The following is a 20,916-nucleotide window of genomic DNA, read 5'->3' as shown; positions in this document are numbered from 1 at the left end:
ATATCCTATTGCATACCATAGCAGATGAGAAATGCTTTGTGATACAAAAAATAAATTCAGGAATGCAAACCCTAAGTACAATACAAGATGGCTTTCCTTTCCAGAGAAAGAATACCAAAATACTGTCTAAGTGAGCATAAAAGGATTTGGGAAAAAGGGTAGGAGACATTTTAATGGATTCTAGTCTCCCCAACCAAGAAAGAAAGGGGGGCGGGGGGTGACCAGTGCTTGGTATTGTCCTCATCCAATGTCATAATATGACCCATAAGGTCTTCTCACATTAAATCAGAATTAGGAAAAAAAAGAAATTCCTAGATATTTGAATCCACCAAGAGACCATTTACAATCCACCCCCATAACCATGGTTTGTACACATTACTTATTCAATGGTATAATCTCAATTTTAACCCAATTTACATTATGACAAGAGAAAGTAAGTCCATAATTAACTCCAGAAAGCTAGGAATGGAACTCTCTTGGTGAGATAAAAAGATTAACAAATCATTAGCATAAATGACTACTTTACAGCTCTGTTTGCCATAAGAAATCCCAGATTTCTGCTGTAGAGCAAATAAAAGGAGCTCCAGGGACAAAATGAAAAGTAAGGGAGAAAGGGGAAAATTTTTCTGTGTACCTCAATGTAATTCAAAGCTGTCAAAGCCGTGATCTGGGGCAGCTGTATAAGATGTGAATATACCTAATAAAGTCATTCCCAAACCAGTCTAGAACTGCAAAGACATAGCCTCATTCATCCCGATCAAATGCTTTTTCAGCATCAGTCAACTGAGAAACAACTGGGAGTTATCAAAGATCTATCATACTTTCATAAACTTCATTTGAGCTGGGTGAATCAATTCATCTAACACAGAATTTAATTGGGTGGCTAAGAGCTTGAAGTAGATTTTGCAGACCACATTTAACAGGGAGCTAGGCCTGTAATTCTGTACTAATAAAGTGTCCCTTTGAGGCTTTTCCAAAAGCACAATACGAACTTCAGAGAAACTACCAGTAGTTCTGCCAGAAGAGTGAAAAAAAGTGATAAATATCACAAAGTTTGGAAGATAAAGGATTAAATACCCTGTAAAATTCTACAGGAAAGTTATCAGGTCCTGGGGCCTTACCAGTGAGAAGGGTGATAGTGTCTAATGATCTGAAGTCGGCGAAACAATGTGACAAGGCGATAGCTAAAGCCAGAAGAATGCTGGGCTGCATAGAGAGAGGAATATCGAGTAAGAAAAGGGAAGTGATTATTCCCTTGTACAGGTCCTTGGTGAGGCCTCACCTGGAGTACTGTGTTCAGTTCTGGAGACCGTATCTTCAAAAAGACAAAGACAAGATGGAGGCGGTACAGAGAAGGGCGACCAGGAAGGTGGAGGATCTTCATCGGATGACGTACGAGGAGAGATTGAAGAATCTAAATATGTACACCCTGGAGGAAAGGAGGAGCAGAGGTGATATGATATAGACTTTCAGATACTTGAAAGGTGTTAATGATCCAAAGACAACGACAAACCTTTTCCGTAGGAAAAAAATCAGCAGAACCAGGGGTCACGATTTGAAGCTCCAGGGAGGAAGATTCAGAACCAATGTCAGGAAGTATTTCTTCACGGAGAGGGTGGTGGATGCCTGGAATGCCCTTCCGGAGGATGTGGTGAAGACCAGAACTGTGAAGGACTTCAAAGGGGCGTGGGATAAACACTGTGGATCCATAAAGTCAAGAGGCCGCCAATGAAGAGTGGGTGACTCGCCAGAATGATGGCTACTGCCTGGAGACAATACCCTTATTAAATAAACATACACATGCTTACTGTGACTCCAACATCGCTCTAAGCTTCAACAGCAAGAGGAAATGTGGAAAAAAGGATTCACACTCACAAAGAGGTGAGTAGCTGGCTTGTTACGGCGGTTACTACCCCAAATCAAATAAGCCTGATACTTCACTTTCAATGCATATACAGCATAGTTCTCTGCTTAAACGGCAGGGGAGAAGAAAAACTGATACTTCACGCATCCAGCAGACCTCTCTGCTTCAACGGCAGGGGAGAAGAAAAGAGGGTTCGCACTTACAAAGCGGGGAGTAGCTGGCTTGTTACGGCGGTTACTACCCCAAACCAAATGTGCCTGATACTTCACTTTCAATGCATATCCAGCATGGCTCTCTGCTTCAACAGCATGGGAGAAGACTGATACTTCACGCATATCCAGCATAGCTCTCTGCTTCAATGGCAGGGGAGAAAAAAAGAAAACTGATACTTCACGCATATCCAGCATAGCTCCCTGCTTCAACGGCAGGGGAGAAGAAAAACAACCAATAAGGGCTGTATAACATAGTCTGGGTAAAACAAAAAAGCATGGGTGTAGCTTGCTTATTGGCAGGGGAGAAGCTTGCTTATTGGCAGGGGAGAAGAAAAACAACCGATAAGGGCTGTATATCATAGTCTGGGTAAAACAAATAAGCATGGGTGTAGCTTGCTTATTGCGGCGGCTACTACCCCTAACTAATCAAGCTAGATATTTCACTTGGATGCAGCTCCATCACTGCTCTCTACATTAAAGGTGGGGGTGGAAGGGAAATAGAACCAAGAGCTAAGAGAAACAGATAAGTATGAGAGAAAAAATGTGTGAAGCTTGCTGGGCAGACTGGATGGGCCATTTGGTCTTCTTCTGCCGTCATTTCTATGTTTCTATGTTTCTATAAGAGACTTTATGGCTGAAAAAATCTCTTTCATGGTGATGGAAGAATCCAAACTCCCCTTATCTTTCTCACTCAACAAGGGATGCTGTAGCCAGAAGAGAAATGTTTCCTGGCTTCCATTAGCAATGGATAAATCTATTCTTGCATGCTAGACAGGATGTGGCAAAAGTTGGCAATAGAAAAGAAAGTGATAGCAGAGATGTCAAGTCATGGCACACATTTTTGTTGTGGCCATTAGGAAAACCACTGAAGCCTTGGGGACATCATAAGTTCTGGTTGGCTATTTAAAATGATCTTCATCTGTTCTGGAAATAATAAACCATATTTTGCTCCCATGGCTTACAATTGTGGGTGAAGCACTAAAAAGTGCTTATGCCTCTGAACTGTCATTTTAGCCAGATCCAATAAAAAAAAGTTTTCCTTTCAAGCAGAAGCAGAGCATTAACTCTGGCCACAGAAAGAATCACCAGTACCCGGTGATCTCTCAAAATGTTTGCCACTACAAATCTCGAGAACTTGGAATTTGGGATAGGCCTAGAAGCTCCCCAATGAGCCCTCTCAATCTCAAAGGGCTTTTTAAAATGAAGCTGTAGGACTTTTGAAATCAGAACCTCTAGGAATTGTATCATATTTCCACCTTCTGAGCGTTCCGCAATTCCCAAGATGCAAATGTTGCTCCTACGATTGTGCTTAGCCAGGTCTTCAACACCATTTTGAAGGGATTCTGTAGCTCTGTTCAGGCAAGGTTTCCAGTGCAGTATTTTGTTTTTACATGTACTTACAGTGACTTGCAGGGTTTTAATTTGTTCTACCAGCTGCTCCAGACCCAATTTTATATCATGGGTAGTAGGGATGTGAATCGTTTTCCATATCGTCTTAACAATAGAAATCATGTGGCAGGGCAAGAAAATCGTGTTAGGCACGATTTTTTAGTTAAAAAATCGTTAAAAATCGTTTTTTCCGATTAGTGCGCACTAACGGGAGTTAGTGCGCACTAACGGAGAGTTAGTGCGCACTAACTGAAAATGATACAATTTGACACTTTTCAGGTCAGTTAAGGTCAGTTTAGGAATGAATATGTATTCCTATTGGCTGCCCTCTTATTTATTCATGTTACCAAGCTTCCCACTGACAGTATATGGGGGATGGGAAATGGAAACAGTTGGTAGCTTGACAAAACAAGTAATGTGATCAGTCAATGTGACTAGAACTTGTGCCCTAACCCTGATACCAGGGGTATTGTGATCTTCCTGCACACAGTGCCCTATTCCTGATACCGGGGGTGTTGGGATCTTCTTGCACACATCCCAGTATCAGGGATAGGGCACTGCATGCAGGAAAATCACAACACTCCTAGTATCAGGAATAGGGCACTGTGTGCAGGAAGATCACAACACCCCTGGTATTAGGGATAGGGCACTGCGTGCAGGAAGATCACAACACTCCTGGTATTAATAGGGATAGGGCACTGCATGCAGGAAGATCACAACACCCCTGGTATCAGGGATAGGGCACTGTGTGCAGGAAGATCACAATACCCCGGAGGAGTGAGGGTCAGGCAGCTCCCCCCTGTCTGTGAAGCCAGCCTCTCACTAGTAATGCAGGGAGGGAGCTGTCTCAGACTTCACCATCCTCCTCCCCCCCCTCACCCACACACCATTCACTAGCTGGGACATGGGGGAAGTCAGGAGTCAGGGTCCGGCAGCTCCCCCCTGTCTGTGAAGCCAGCCTCTCACTAGTAATGCAGGGAGGGAGCTGTCTCAGACTTCACCATCCTCCTCCCCCCCCCCCCTCACCCACACACCATTCACTAGCTGGGACATGGGGGAAGTCAGGAGTGAGGGTCAGGCAGCTCCCCCCTGTCTGTGAAGCCAGCCTCTCACTAGTAATGCAGGGAGGGAGCTGTCTCAGACTTCACCATCCTCCCCCCCCCTCACCCACACACCATTCACTAGCTGGGACATGGGGGAAGTCAGGAGTGAGGGTCAGGCAGCTCCCCCCTGTCTGTGAAGCCAGCCTCTCACTAGTAATGCAGGGAGGGAGCTGTCTCAGACTTCACCATCCTCCCCCCCCCCCCTCACCCACACACCATTCACTAGCTGGGACATGGGGGAAGTCAGGAGTGAGGGTCAGGCAGCTCCCCCCTGTCTGTGAAGCCAGCCTCTCACTAGTAATGCAGGGAGGGAGTTGTCTCAGACTTCACCATCCTCCCCCCCCCCCTCACCCACACACAATTCACTAGCTGGGACATGGGGGAAGTCAGGAGTGAGGATCAGGCAGCTCCCCCCTGTCTGTGAAGCCAGCCTCTCACTAGTAATGCAGGGAGGGAGCTGTCTCAGACTTCACCATCCTCCCCCCCCTCACCCACACACCATTCACTAGCTGGGACATGGGGGAAGTCAGGAGTGAGGGTCAGGCAGCTCCCCCCTGTCTGTGAAGCCAGCCTCTCACTAGTAATGCAGGGAGGGAGCTGTCTCAGACTGGTATCAGGGTTAGGGCACTGTGTGCAGGAAGATCACAACACCCCTGGTGCCAGGGTTAGGGCACTGTGTGCAGGAAAATCACTTAAAATCTACACTTACCAACAATCAATTACATATATTTGAACTGTGTACAGTTCCAGCCAGGACCACCTTTCTAAAATGCACAGTGATTGGCAAATTCAACATGCACTAGCATTTCAGGTGCCTGCTAACAAAAATAATAAACAAACAAGTTCTAGTCACGTGAGTGCTGATCATTACATTACTTTTTTTGTCAAGCTTCCAACTGTTTCCATTTCACATCCCCCCAACCATTACCTCAGTGTTAGCCTTGGTAACATCAATAGATAAGAGCACAGCCAGCCAATAGGAATACATATTCATTCCTAAGTGACCTTTACTGACCTGGGAAGTGTGAACACTTTGTTTCATTTTCTGTTGGTGTTCGTTAGTTTCCAGTTCCATTTCCCATCCCCCCAACCATCACCTCAGTGGTAACCTTGGTAACATCAATAGATAAGAGGGCAGCCAGCCAATAGGAACACATATTCATTCCTAACTGACCTTCAGTGACCTGGAAAGTGTTTATTTGTATCATTTTCAGTTAGTGCGCACTAAATCGAGTTAGTGCGCACTAACTGGGAGTTAGTGCGCACTAACACCCGTTAGTGCGCACTAACACGATTTAACGATTTTTAACGATAAATCGTTAGAATTTCTATTGTATCGTGTTCTATAACGATTTAAGACGATATTAATATTATCGGACGATAATTTTAATCGTTGAAAAACGATTCACATCCCTAAATTGGGTAGTACTAAAATGAGCATTCATGAGGTCCCATATGCCATGAAGTTCAACAAACACTGTATCACTTGAGACCAGCAGTACTCAGGCTTAGGGAAGGGGGCCAATCATCAATCGTTTGACATCCGAGGCTGCAGTAAAGTTTGGCTCAGTCTTTGTTCCTTTACCAGAGGACATTTTGAGAGACACAGAATACAAGGAACACTTTTTCCAGAATCACTGAGGAACGTATTAGGAGCCGATTTCCAGATGGTTTAAGGAGAGGAGTGGAATTACGCTCTCATGCCCTACCCCTCCCTCCACCACAAAGAATGATTTTTGAATTGTTTTACAAGTGCTCAGAAGATTGAACTACTGAACATATGGGGTCAGATAAAGTGTCCATCAAGCCCAGTATCAGCCCCTAGATTAACCATTAAGCAAAATAAGTACATGCTTAGAGCACTAAGGGAAAGAGGGCACCACAGAGCGTTGAACATTTGCATTTTTTTAATGTTTCCCTTTAGTTATAAGTAAATGATTAGCTTATATTGCTTACTGCTATTTAGTATTAAAAAGAATTTTAAAAAACAACTAAAATTCATATTTTATAAGGTTATGGGGTCTGGCCTGGGGGATGGCCTGGATGAAAACTTAATTTTTTATCTATTTCACCTTCAGCACTTATTGAGTCTTAATGTCTTCTCAGTTAAACAATGAAAGATCCCAAAGGACACCAATTTTGGGCTGTGCTAAGGGCATTAGTTGACATTAAAATGGCCCTGCCAGTATCCTGTTTCCAACAGTGGCCAATCCAGGTCGCAAATACCTGGCATGATCTCAAAAGGCTGACAAATTCTATACTGTGCTTATCCCAGGGATAAGCAGTGCATTTCCCCAAGTCTACCTTAATAATGGTTTAAGGACTTTTCTTCCAGTAACTTCTCTAAACTTTTTTTAAATCCATCTACACTAATTTCATTTACCACATCTTCAGGCAACAAATTCCTATTGGTCTTAAATTTATCAACTAATAACTTAATTAAATGTCTCCCAGTCTTTCTATTTTAAGAAAGAGTAAACAAGCAAGTCACATTTACCCATTCCACTCCACTCATTATTTTATGAACCTCTCTCTATCTTATCCTCCCTCCCCAAGCTGGCTCTTCTACAAATTGCAAAGCCTTAACCTCTTTAGCCCTTCCTCTTAGGGGAATTGTTCCATTCCCTTTATTATTTTGGTTGCCCTTCTCTGTACCTTTTCTAATTTTGCTGTGTCTTTTTTTAGATGCAGTGACCAGAACTGCTCACAAGGTGTGGTCACACTATGAAGCAATATAGAGGCATTATGATATCTGTTTTATTCTCTATTCCATTCCTAATAATTCCTAGCATTCTATTTGATTTTATGGCTACCACCACACACTGATCAGAGGATTTCAACCACAATATTAACCATGATGATACCAAGATCCTTTCCCTGAGTGGTGACTCCCAAAGTGGAACCTTGCATTTTGTAGCTATAATTTGGGTTGCTCTTCCTTACATGTAACACTTTGCACTTGTCCACATTAAATGTCATCTTTCATGACAGTGTTGCAAGGATAACTTTAAGATAGCCAGCTATATTCTATAGTGTGGCTGCACTATTGCTTGTACTGTACCTCCAAAGTTAGCCAGCTAAGTTTATCCAGCTAGCTTTATTCTGTACTGTGTCTGATATGGACGTCCCAATGTTTACTTTTGTTCAACAAACAATTGGAAATGAAATATGCATAACAGACACTTATATACCTCTTGAGTCAGTATCCAAACATAGAGTATGTCCGGACAATTATATAGTGGAATATTAGGGTTGCAGTTTTATTAATAATATAACAAACATTACAATTGATTCATAGATAAGAAGGTTAAAAAAAAGCAACATAAATGAAACAATACCTTTCTTCCAAATCACCAGACTGGCCAAGCATCTCATATTTAATCTTTAACTTAAATATGACTATTGGCTGAAACTACATCCACTCAAGGACTATTAGGCCAATCAAAGATTGCTACTGAACTTGGAGAACCAACTAGTTGGTAGTAACTTAGCCATAAGGAGGTTACTGTACCCAATGGCTAACTTTAATCCAAAACCTTTAATCTATGGTATCACTAGCCTTAAGGGACATGCAATTGCTGCTGTTTCCTAAAGAGCTATTACTCCATTGTGGTATCACTTGAAGAATTCTGAGTACCTTTAGAAACAGCTCAAAGATAATGTTCATGCTCTTAAGTTGATACCTGAAGGAGGTTGGTATGATTAAATTTCATCTTAGATACAACCACCTCCTAGCCCAGAACCACCTGTAAACTGTAACTCAACCAAAGCAAATTCAACAATTTCAAGAAATTCAATTTCGGAGAAAGGGAGGGACAACTGTCAGAGATGTAAATGAGGTGAGTCTTGAGGAGTAACCGCCTCTTCCCTGCCTGCTCATATCATCTCACCTTCTGCAGCCACCAGATTGGCTAGTCGGTCCATGTTTGCCACTCCCTACTCAATCACCATTAAACCTCCACCAGGAAAACCTTCCCCACCCAACCCATATAAATAAGGAAGAGGGCATCCATGAAGGTAACAAGTAAGTAGGATCTCCTGTTCAGCCTTGATAGGGGGATTTGGTCAAGTAAAAATAGCCCCTTGCTGAACCAAATGAATCAAAAAAAATTAAAAAAAAAAAGAAACCTGAAAAAATATACCAAAACTAAAACTTGTCCTTTGCATATCCCTATTGAATAATATTATTATATCTTCCAAATAATTTGTATGCTGACTGGGAATTCTGCTTAATCTAGACATGTACATATCAAATCTTTCATATATTACATTTTTTTCTTCTACCTTAAGACAGATCTGTCCATACCTTTCTAAACTATGTCTGTAAATAGACAAGGCAATGATCTCATCTTGATTAGACTATTGAAATAGATTGTTAGCAAGCCTGCCAGCATTAATAGGTTTGGAAGATTCAGCTATTATAGAACAGTGCTGCCCGGGTTCTTTCAAGAACAAATCACAGAGATTATTATCATTCCTGTATTGCCACTTAACCTCCACTGGTAACTGATTCTGTGGAGGATCCATGATTAAAATCTTTTATTTGCCTTTAAGGTTTTATATTAAAGTTACTTCTTGTTACCTCCTGTTACCTCCTGTTAGATATGTGCATTCCTCCCAGGTCTCTTTTCTTGTTATCTCTCCTGTGAGAACTGCTCATCTGGAATGTTCCAGGCAACATAATTTATTTTTTTTTTACTATCAACCACAACTGTGGAACAATCTTCTGAATGACAGCAGGTTAACAAAAGATATTGATCAGTTAAAAAAACAAAACATCAAAACCTGGATTTTTATGAGGAAGGATTCCTCATAATGATTTACTAATTTTAGTTGTGGCTAGTATAATTAGTTCTGAGTTTAAATTGTTATATAGTTGTTTGAATGTATTCAAACTATCACTGTTGATGTTTAGAATTTGTTATATATGATGCAATATTTTTCATTTGTATACTATTTATTGTTGGAGATTACTTATTTTGATTTAGCATTACACAGATGTATTTTTTTGTGTGCAATATAATAAACAAACTGTCATACTTTCAATTTCCTGCTTTTAATACATTACTATTACAATCAGCATTGTGGAAACCTAGAGAGTGCCACCATGAGTGGAACAGATCTGTTTGGAACCATAACACTATTTTACAGTATGTATTTTATTGGTTAGTGTTTATTTGATGACACCAAGCAATCCAAAATAGAAACAACACAAAAACGAATAAGCATTCCTTTATAGGATCTCATTTTCAGATGGGACCAATTTTAATCTCAACAGGTTATGATAAATATAACGCAAGAGTTTAGCAGTTTTGAAACTTCTTATACAGAATTATTTATGAATGCTATCAGGTAGGATTTTGGAGAAAGTAATAGGTCTAAGATGGCAGATTTCATATTCCAATGTATGTTGTTATTATTATTGGAAATTGTATGTGCTAGGCTGTTCAGGGCATTTGAAATACTTGTAGCTAATGTGAAGGCTGATCAAAATAATATGCAATAAGTAAGCAAATCCCATGGGCAGCATAAAAAATGATTTGTTACATTTGTTTATGAGGCTATTTATTTTCCCTTTCATCTACAATAACAAGATATGACTGAGCTAATCCAATCACAAGGAGTTATATTTGTTATTGTAGGCTATGATTTATTTTATGCTTTTGTTTCAAAATGTGTTGATGATACAAATAAAATATTTTGATGAATTATGCATTGTAATTTTCTCCTCTGCTGATAAGCAATTTTCAATCTATCAAAGCACATAAAACTAATACATAGCCCAGAAGACTCAAAACCATGTTCTCAACAGAATGCGCATTTACCAGTGCCACAGTTAGATTCTGAGGCACAACACAACTGGATAACATTGAACATGCATTGAATTCATAATTTGGCAATAAAATGCATATGCCTGATATAAACTTTCAAACTGTACAGCCAATTGGAACCTGATTATAAATATCTTAAGGATACAAAATATTATTTCTACAATAAAATCACTGACAAAAAGGAAATATATATACTAAAGAAATGAACAGGAGAATGTAATTTTCAAAAGAAAAAAAAAAACAGATCACACTTAAGTAATAGTGTTTTGCCCTAATATTTGAAGTAGTAGTATTATCTTAATTCTTCAGAATTTGTTCTTATACTTTACGTGTCCCTTGGCTCTATTGCTATCTTCTGGGGTCTTATTCCCAGGCATCCTTTTTCTCCTGCAATATTTTATTTTCCATTTTTTTTAACTTGTTTTAGTCTTTTTAAAACATTTCTTTACCTTTGTCTGCTCTTTCATCTGTTCCTACTGAGTTCACTTTCCAGACTGCTTTGAGACAAAGTTAGTGATTACTTTTTACCTGTGGACTTTGTGCCACGTTTCAATGAGAAGGTATGTGTGCATGTTCCCTTTGAATTGCTCTGCAGGCACTTTTGCACCTGCTTTTGTGCAGGTGGAATTCATCACCTTCCACCTACCACCCACCCCAGATGCTCCCCCATATTCAGCTAAAAAGACTTACTTTTAGTTATAAAGTGTTGCATGGTGGTTGTATCAAACCTCTGCAATTCTGTGGCTATTTCAGGGAAAAGATCCTGTCACTGGTTCACTGCTCAGCTCGGAAGCTGCATTCTGACTCAGGGTAAACTCTATTAGTAAGGATCCAGAGCCAGTTTAGGATTGAGTGAAAAAGTTTGTCAATCACTCTTGTTCTTCTACAGGGTGATGTTGGCATCCCTCATGTTTTGAAGAACCATGCATTTCTTACAGCATAAGAAGAAGGACTGGTGGAAGTGTGCAAGCAGCACACTGTATGGGCACGATTTTATAACATGCCCACGGGCGTAGATTTGTTCACGCAACCCGGCGCAAACAAATCTATGCCAGATTTTATAACATGCGCATACTGCCGCACGCATGTTATAAAATCCAGGGACGGCACGCGCAGGGGGGTGCACAATTGTGCAACCTGCACATGCCAAGCCAAGCAGCCTGCCTCCGTTCCCTCCAAGGCCACTCCGAAATTGGAGCGGCCTCGGAGGGAACTTTCCTTCAGGCTTCCGCCCCCCCCCCCCCCCGCTCCTTCTCCTCCCTTCCCCTATCTAACCTGCCCCCCAGCCCTAACTAAACCATCTCCCTGACCTTTATTGAAGAAGTTACCCCTGCCTCTGGGCAGGCATAACTTGCGCGCACCGGCTCTCCATCCCCCAGCCTGGTGGCTGTTTCGGAGGCCTCAGTCCCACCCCTGGAACGCCCCGGGCCAGCACCCCGCCCATGGCCCTGCCCCCGTAATGCCCATTTTTTCTAGCCCCGGGACTTACGAGCGTCCCAGGGCTTGTGCACACCACCGAGCCTATGCAAGATAGGCTCAGCGCACGCAGGGGGAGGCAGGGGTAGGTTTTTGGGGGTTGTGTACGATCTTACGCGTGCAACCCTTTGAAAATCTACCCCTATATGTGTTGACTTGGGTAGAATTGCATTCTTTCCAGAGCACTACTTATTTGCTTCGTCATCAGTCATTAATGGCTAACAGATCTCTTTTTCTGTTGGGACATCATCCAACTCCCTAAAGATAGGCAGAAACTCTATGGCATTGATGGCCTAACTGAAACAGTGCTTTCTATGGATTATGGCTCTGAATAATATTCTAATATACCCCGCCCCACATGCAGTAGACACTATACCAACCGTGGACATAAAGAAAATAGCCAACACAGTATCCCCGATTCTAACAAAGATTATCAATCTATCCTTAGCAGAAGGTACCTTGCCAGACTCACTAAAAGGGGCAATTGTAAAACCCATTTTAAAGAAAAAAAACAGTGACCTAAACATTCTAAACAATTATAGACCAGTTTCAAACTTACCATTAATCGCAAAACTAATAGAAAAAGCCATACAAAAACAACTTTCTGAGCACTTAGAGAATAACAACATCTTATATCCATCACAGCATGGTTTTCGCAAAAACTACAGCACAGAAACGCTACTACTTGCCCTTACTGATAACATCATGAGAGGCTTTGACAGCGGTAAGCGGTACATACTGATGATGCTTGACCTATCAGCAGCATTTGATACCGTAAATCATAACATACTTCTAAATAGATTAGAAGAAATAGGATTAAGTAACAAAACAATCAAATGGTTCCAATCATACTTAGATAACAGGTACTACCAAGTACAGATAAAGGACGTAAAGTCAAATAAAATAAACCTTCAAACAGGAGTCCCTCAGGGATCGGCACTATCAGCCACCCTATTCAACATATACTTACTGCCATTATGTCACCTACTAGCGGGTCTAAGCATCACACATTACATTTATGCTGATGATATTCAGTTAATCCTACCCATTGATGACACAATTGAAAAGACACTGAACATAGCAAACATGTATCTGGATGTCATCAAACAATTATTGAACCAGATGGAACTAGTGATTAACATAGAGAAAACGGAATTCCTATTACTGGAACGCAAAAATATTGAACTAATCCAAAACCCTATCACACTCAAAAACAACCAAACAATTAAACTCTCAGAAAAAGTGAGAAACCTTGGAGTAATAATTGACACAGAACCTAACCTAAAACAACACATATCACTAAAAGTAAGGGAAAGATATGCGAAACTCATGACCCTTAGAAGACTAAAACCCCTACTGACAACAAACAATTTCCGATCAGTACTACAAGCTCTAATTTTTGCTAGCACTGACTACTGTAACTCCCTCCAACCGGATTGCCACACACAACGATTAGACCACTTCAAATAATGCAGAACACAGCGGCCAGAATTCTGACTGGTAAAACTAAAAGAGACCACATCACTGAAACCCTAATAGAATTGCACTGGTTACCCATCGAGCAAAGAATACATTACAAAACCCTATGTACCATACATAAATTAATACACGACGAAAAAGCCGAATGGCTGAATACAGCCCTTCACCTACATGTCCCCAACAGGAACCTAAGATCAGCAAATAAAGCATTACTGACAATCCCCTCAGTGAGAACAGCTAAACTAACCCAAGTAAGAGAGAGAGCTTACTTGGGTTAGTTTAGCTGGGTTAGTTAGGTTACTCCTTAGCAGGTCCTATGCTATGGAACACCATGCCTGTCAAGATCCGCTTACAAACAGACATCAAAACCTTCAGAAAACACTTGAAAACATGGTTATTTAAACAAGCCTACAACATTGAGAAAGGAGAGTAGTATACAGGGATAATGAGAAAAACAAAAAACAATCGGCAGAACACTCTGGCACACTAGCCCAAACTACACGAGAACATACTCTACTTTTACTTTTAAATATGATTGGACACACTCTAAAATACGAGACAATAAAGAATGGACATGAGTGAACATAACAATCACAATTATGAATAATTATAAACAAGCTAGGTTACCGTAAAATCCTGGCACTTGTTTAGTGATAGAATCCTCCTAATTACCTATATTAATATTGGTGCCTTCCTGTAAACCGTTATGATGGTACTTAACTTAATGATGGTATAGAAATGTTTTTAAATAAATAAATAAATAAATAAATTCTACCCATTGTTCCATTTGTTTTCATTTCTCATCAGTGGTCTATCTTGTGGCTGACTTGAATGATAGATGATACATGTAATAAATATTTTAAAGTAAGGATAAATGCATAAGGGGCTAGCTATTCTGCGTTAGTCCAATAGTCTTTTTAATGTTATCATACATACAGTACCTTTGATGTTACCTGTGTGTGGAGAGATCTGAATGTCTTTACAGAATAGTCAGTTTCCAGTGCTTTATGGTTGGACGTCCTTGCTGGTCCACATGGCTGCCATGACTTGTGGCCAAGATGGAAGAGTTGCTGTCCTATAGGCTGTGCCTCATGTGGTGTTTGTCAATTTTACATTTTGTGGTCAGCAAGGCAGGTGTGCTAAGAGACTCTCATTTAGAGATGTGCAAAGCCCGAACCTTTCGGTTTAGGCTTTGTTTCCAGCCTGCCACAGGAAATTTTATATTTCCCGCAGTTCGGGCCTTTGTAATTTGGGGGACCTGAATTTTGGGTTAGTGCACACTAACCCAAAAACCAAATTTTCCCAAACATTTTGGAAAATTTGGTTTGGTTTTCGGGTTCCCCGAACTAGGACAAATTAGGCAATTTTGTTGAAATTGCCTAATTCATCCTAAACTATTGCACATCCCTACTCTCATTCATCAGGTCTATGTACAACATAAAGGGTACAGAAGGTGTTGTCAGCTGATGACCTCAAAAGCCTACATCCTGCCTCATTCTGAAACGTGCTAAATGTTTAGGCCAACTGCTCCCAGAGGTCTCATGTGTTTGGCATGTTGGTTTAGAAAATTTCTATGTTTGTCTCTTGCAAGTCATGCATTTAGTGCCATCTGAGGGCTTGAGTGGTCCATATTCAGTACCTCTATGCTTCCTTAAACAAGCGAGAAGCCTTTTGGATTTTCACTTTGCAATCACAAGCACCAACAGGGTTAAATTAATTATTAGATTGGAATTCAATTTTGTGATTGTTGAAGTTTAAATAATCGCGCTTTCAACGGAGTTTGTTTCTTTTGCTTTTATTTTTCTGATTGGCTGTATTTCTGCACATGTCATACGTTCAGAGCTTGATGGAGATTGGTTGCACAGCTATCCGAACATCATGTTTAAATGGACGCTTCCGTTAGCCCACAGCGTTCTCAGCCTTGGACAGAGTCGCAAGACCTACACTTCGAACCTAGCAGGCAATGGCCCAACACTGACTGACGAGACATCGTAAGAGGATCAACTCCCTGATGAAAGGTCTCAATGCAGACCTGAAACGTGGCTACGTCGGTGACCCACCAAACCACCAGATAAGTCGGGGTGTTGCAGGAGCTTTTGATTTAAGCCATAAGAGACTGCCGGTTAAGCCTACCTAGGTCGCGTTATCAGCGGCTTTTTAAGATTTATACCCTCCGTTGGGATCAGTTTACAAGGCTGCGAGGAGCGTTCACTTGATAACATTTTGAACTATAATATTTGAGTGTATTTTTTCACCGCTATCAACACAGCAAAATGTTTTCAGATTAATACACAAAATTTTTTTTAAAAAAAGCTTTTTGATTGTAATATTGTTTTGTACACACAGTGCACACATTGGTCGGAGGAGGGATGTTTATGATTACAATTTACAGTCATATTACCCCTGTTGGGGATTTATGATTATGCATATGAAACATTCCTCTCCTTCCAAAAAATTTTTTGGTTCTGTTAATAGTTGAATTTTTTCACTCTTTTCACGAGGATTTAATAGTTTTTTTAGAGAGCTGTCATACTTACCATGAAGGTTCTTTTTTGAGGTTCTAATTAGCATAGTAAGGATCCTTCTTAAATTGTTTGGGTGCCCATAGATAATAGGTTGGTATCTCATAGATGTGTGACATGCTGGCAGCTAGAGATAATTTTCTGTGCATAGTTAGGACTCTGACTCCCTCATTAGCAGTTATGGACCAGGCTGCCAGAGACATCAATGATAGTTGATTAGAAACAGGGCAGGAGCCTACACATTGGCCATGTATAGATGCAGAAAGTGCAGGAGGTAGTCTGTACCTAAATATGGGTCATCAGATATGTGTCAGTATGTGTGTCTGGGTGAATGACATACAGTGTTAGCCTATATGTCTAGATCTGAATCTGGGGGTGATGTTGGCCTCATTGTTTCCTCCATTACAATACCTATGCATATCCCAGAACATGCAGTATGTGTGCATCCATTAGGGGTGTGCATTCGTTTTTGACGTATTGGCAATCCACAACGTATATGTCCCTATTCGTTGTATTCGTGGAGTCATGAAACGTATGGCGAACCTCCATGAATACAACGTATCTAATGAATAAACCCCCCACCATCCTGACCCCCCAAGACTTACCAAAAGTCCCTGGTGGTCCAGCGGGGGTCCTGGAGTGATCTCCTACATTCGGGCTGTCGGCTGCCGGTATTCAAAATGGCGCCAATAGCCTTTGCCTTCAGTATGTCACAGGGGCTACCGGTGCCATTGGTCTGCCCCTGTCACAGGGTAGGAGCAATGGACAGCCGGCACCATCTTGTGCTTCAACCATGTAACGGGGCCGACCAATGACATCTGTAGCCTAAGTGACATAGTAAGGGCAAAGGCTATTGGCGCCATTTTGAATACTGGCAGCTGACGGCCCGAGTGCAGGAGATCACTCTAGGACTGCCGCTGGACCACCAGGGACTTTTGGCAAGCCTTGGGGGGGGGGGGGTCAGGAGGGTGGGGGGTTGAAGTTAATTAAATTTAAAGGGTTGGGATGGGGGTTTTTTGGGAAACAAATACATATGTAACTAATGAACGGATCGGGGTCCCCCAAGAACGGATGCAACAGATTTGACTCCCCACGAATATGAATACTGAATGGGACGAATCCATCCCTGCTGCACATCCCTAGCATCCATTTTGCCAACACTACCTTTGAACACCATCAATCCTATGCTTTCACTCTTTACAAGGGATGCCTCTGTAGATAGGTGAAAGACAATAATAATAAACTAAATACCTGCATCTTGAACTTGGATGGCCCATGGTACTGCACTAGATTTTATTTTTAAGGCAATGTTTGCCGCGAGTGAGCAGCGTGAGTGCCACAAGTTGTCTGTTGAGGGTGCAGTGGGAGAGAGGCATCAGGACTCGGAGCAGGCGACTGTTTTTAGTGCCATAGCTGCTCTGAGGCTCCCATTGTTTCCCGATGAACACGCTGACGCATGCCGGAGTGCCAGCATTTGCTAAGGGTACCACAGAAGAGTGGGGACTCCCGCTGGCACTGAAACAAAAGTTAAAAAATAACAACACATGCATGGGAAGAGAGGGGCATGGTGGAAGTCAGTGCTGCTGCTACTCCAGGTCTCCTGTGCAGGTGCTAAGCCGGCGGAGGCAAAATTTGAATTTAAATAAAATATTTGTGTCTGTGCCATCGCCTATATGCCATAAGTGGTAGCGGCAGCCTGGGAAGTTGCTGTTGCAGAAGTTGTATATAGGTGCTAGGAAGCCCGGTACATGGAAGAGTGAGGATTCTGGATGATGTCACTAATAACATCAGGGCTGCCCAACACAATGCCTGAAAATGTCTTTTTAAGTAAAAATAAAAGGTTTTGGGATATTTTAAAAATAAAAAACGTAGCAATTTTTTTTTTCAAAATATCACAGAAAACATATCAATGGATTACATTTAGACCTTGCAGATTCCAACGTCTTCCAGCATAATGTACATACCATTAACAAACGCACAAACTGTTGTCAGAAGAGTCTAGATGATTTCATCCCCTCTTCTTTTCTCTTTTCTTCCCCCTCCCCCCCCACACACACAGCCTCCCACTCATCACCAGATATACATTGGAACATTCACTCCCACTACTGTAACCCTTCATCTCTATCACATACAACCATTCATCTTCTCCCTATCCACAAGTCAAACATCTTCATTCAAACTCCCCCTGACCTCCCAACTTCCCCCTGAGACCAGGGAATTTATTCGGAAATTTTGTTGTAACCAACATTTAACATTCCAGCCTGTACATCAAAGGGCAACAACACAAAACAGGCAAGCCAGCATTCCTCGTATGTTTTATCCCTCTTTCAGTTTCCGAAGAGGCAATCCAGTCGCTCCATTTGCATAAGTGATGCCATCCTTTGAAACCATGAAGCAACAGAAGGTGATGTAACTGGTTCCACCCAGAACGACAAAATAGTGAGGCACACCAACAGAGTGGCCAGGTGCCCAAACTTTGCCTTAGAGAGATTGCAAGGTGGTGTAGTGTTTAGGGGGTGTATCATTATGATGTCTTTGTGGCAACACCTGTACATTGAGTGATGGTTCCCAATACAGTAGTCCAAAACATTTTGAGGGTCACTGAAGGAGGCAGTGTATTAAAGTGCCTTCCTCCATGCTGCACTTGATGCATAGCGGAGAGTCCATAAGGCCCATCCGAAAATGACAAACGACATCGTAGTAAGTCAGATGAAGAATCCGAAATTGCAATTCTCAGACCCCCTCATCTGGATTATGGGCATGTAGTTACTGCTTTTAAAACATTTTAGCATTTGATCCATAGTAACTTCCGCATCCAAAATATTGAACCAATTTTTATGTACAATAATTAAGGAAGCTCCCATAACATTTTTAAAGGGCTTCACATTCATTTTAATAGCCGTTGTGGGAGGGGATCAGAGGACCTATAAAACTTTAAAAATTCAGAGTTTTGATAGTGGTGGTCATAAGAAGACTTGTTGAAAATATAATTTATGTAAAAATGAGACTTTGAAAAAGTGCTTTTAAAAGTTTATATTTATAAGTACTTCTGAAAACCAGATAAAACATATAGATTCATTGGAAAAGTTTGTTCTGTATTAATAAACATCTAAGGAGTTTTAAAGAAGCTTTTGGCTGCTTTTAAAATTGTTCTGAAATATTTTTAAATTCAGACATTGAACTGAAGGGAGTTCTGAAATGTTTTCATAGGATTTCAAGTAAATGAGTACAGTAGTAATATAGTGAATGATGAGAGAATGAATTTGAAGTGTTTATTTTGTATTTTGGTAAAAGTAATATTTTATTTGGAAGCTATAGATTTTAATTTTATTTAAAAATTCAGTCTCTGCCTAATTACAGAGCAACTATAACAAGGAAAGCCATTGCTATAGAATCTCCTTGACAACAGAATCTTGTTCAAAATTCTTGAAGTGAAAAGTCAGCGTAGTGTTACTATTTTAAAGCCAAATAACTTTTAAAATATTTTTCCTTGTGAGGATAAACAAAAGTAAAGGTGGATTAAACATTTCTTTAGCTTCAAAATTCACTGACAGATTGGTTAATTATTAATTATATGTTCTTAGTTACCTAAAACCAAGAGGCAAGGAACTATTTTATTTAATGACTTCATTCAGAGTAATAATCCCTTGAATCTTTCATTGTAGTTTCAGTTTAGAATACTGGGGGGATTCCTGAGTTGACTAAGGAAGGGACAAGACCTGCCCATCTGGTACTTGTACCCAGAGGCCTAATAAAAACACTTAATAGTTAAGATAGCTAGGGAACATAATTGAATAATTGTGAGGGTGTTTCTGATTCTATTTATTAATTATCCTGAGGTGAGAAAGGAAAATTGAGGTATTAAAAATTAATTTGAATTTGACTGACCCACAGAATTTGTCAGCCTTGATAGTGAATTGAATGTTGTTTGTATGGATGAATGTAGATTATTTTTAATACATTTCCACAAAGATTTAGTAAACTTTTAAATACTAAGGGGTAGATTTTAAAAAATAGCGCGATCGCGTACTTTTGTTAGCGCACCAGGCGCAAACAAAAGTATGCTGGATTTTATAAGATACGCGCATAGCCGCACGTATCTTATAAAATCCGGGATCAGCGCGTGCAAGACTGCTGATTTTGGGCAGCCTGCGTGCGCCAAGCCGCGCAGCCTGCCTCCATTCCCTCCGAGGCCGCTCCGAAATTGGAGCGGCCTCAAAGGGAACTTTCTTTCGCACTCCCCTCACCTTCCCCTCCCTTCCCCTACCTAACCCACCCCCCAGCCCTATCTAACCCCCCGTACCTTTATCCATGGATTTACGCCTGCCAGAGGCAGACGTAAATCCGCACGCACCAGCGGGCTGCTGGCGCGCCAAGACCCGAACCAGGGGCCAAAACCACGCCCCCAGGCCCACCCCCCAAACGCCACACCATGCCCCCAAAATGCCGCGTCATTTGGCGACGCCCTGACACGCCCCCTTAAAAAAGCCCCGGGACTTACGCGCGTCCCGGGGCTCTGCGCGCGCCGGCAGCCTATGCAAAATAGGCGCGCCGGTGCGCGAGGGCCCTGCTCACGTAAATCCGGCCAGATTTACGCGAGCAGGGCATTTAAAATCCGCCTATAAATTTAAGCACTGGAGATATAAAACTGATGAGGATAAACCAGTATCTCACTTACATTTTTTTTTTAAAGGGGATTTATTTGTTTCGTTCCCGCGATTCTTACCCGTTTTAATCGGCTGTGTCGTGCTGAAAAAAAAAATCCCAACCCTGTAAATTTAATTCTTTTGCATCACCCAACCTCCCAAACCCCCCTGCCAAAATTTTTAAAGTACCTGGTGGTCCAGGAGGGGTCCCGGGAGTGATCCATTGCTCCTACCATGTGATAGGGGCCGGCCAATAGCACGGATACCCTGTCACATGCTAAGGGCAAAGGGCCATTGGCACCATTTTGATTAGTGGCAGCCGACGGCCCGAGAGCAGGAGATCGCTCCCGGGACCCCCGCTGGACCACCAGGTACTTAAAAAACATTTTTGGGG

At 41.5% G+C, this 20,916-nt stretch overlaps 1 long non-coding RNA gene across 1 annotated transcript in view; it reads right to left on the bottom strand.

Moving 5' to 3' along the window:
* LOC115100022 overlaps positions 1-10,890 on the bottom strand; it is a 73,514-nt gene extending 62,624 nt beyond the window's left edge. The window contains exon 1 of the long non-coding RNA XR_003858947.1: positions 10,849-10,890. This is a non-coding gene — a long non-coding RNA (uncharacterized LOC115100022). The remainder of the gene's footprint in view (positions 1-10,848) is intronic.
* Positions 10,891-20,916: the final 10,026 nt, after the last annotated feature.

The sequence above is a fragment of the Rhinatrema bivittatum genome, chromosome 1, assembly GCF_901001135.1.
Source record: "Rhinatrema bivittatum chromosome 1, aRhiBiv1.1, whole genome shotgun sequence".
NCBI classification, from domain to species: Eukaryota; Metazoa; Chordata; class Amphibia; order Gymnophiona; family Rhinatrematidae; genus Rhinatrema; species Rhinatrema bivittatum.
The sequence above is the reverse complement of the archived record's forward strand: the minus strand, read 5'-3'. Positions and strand labels throughout refer to the sequence as shown.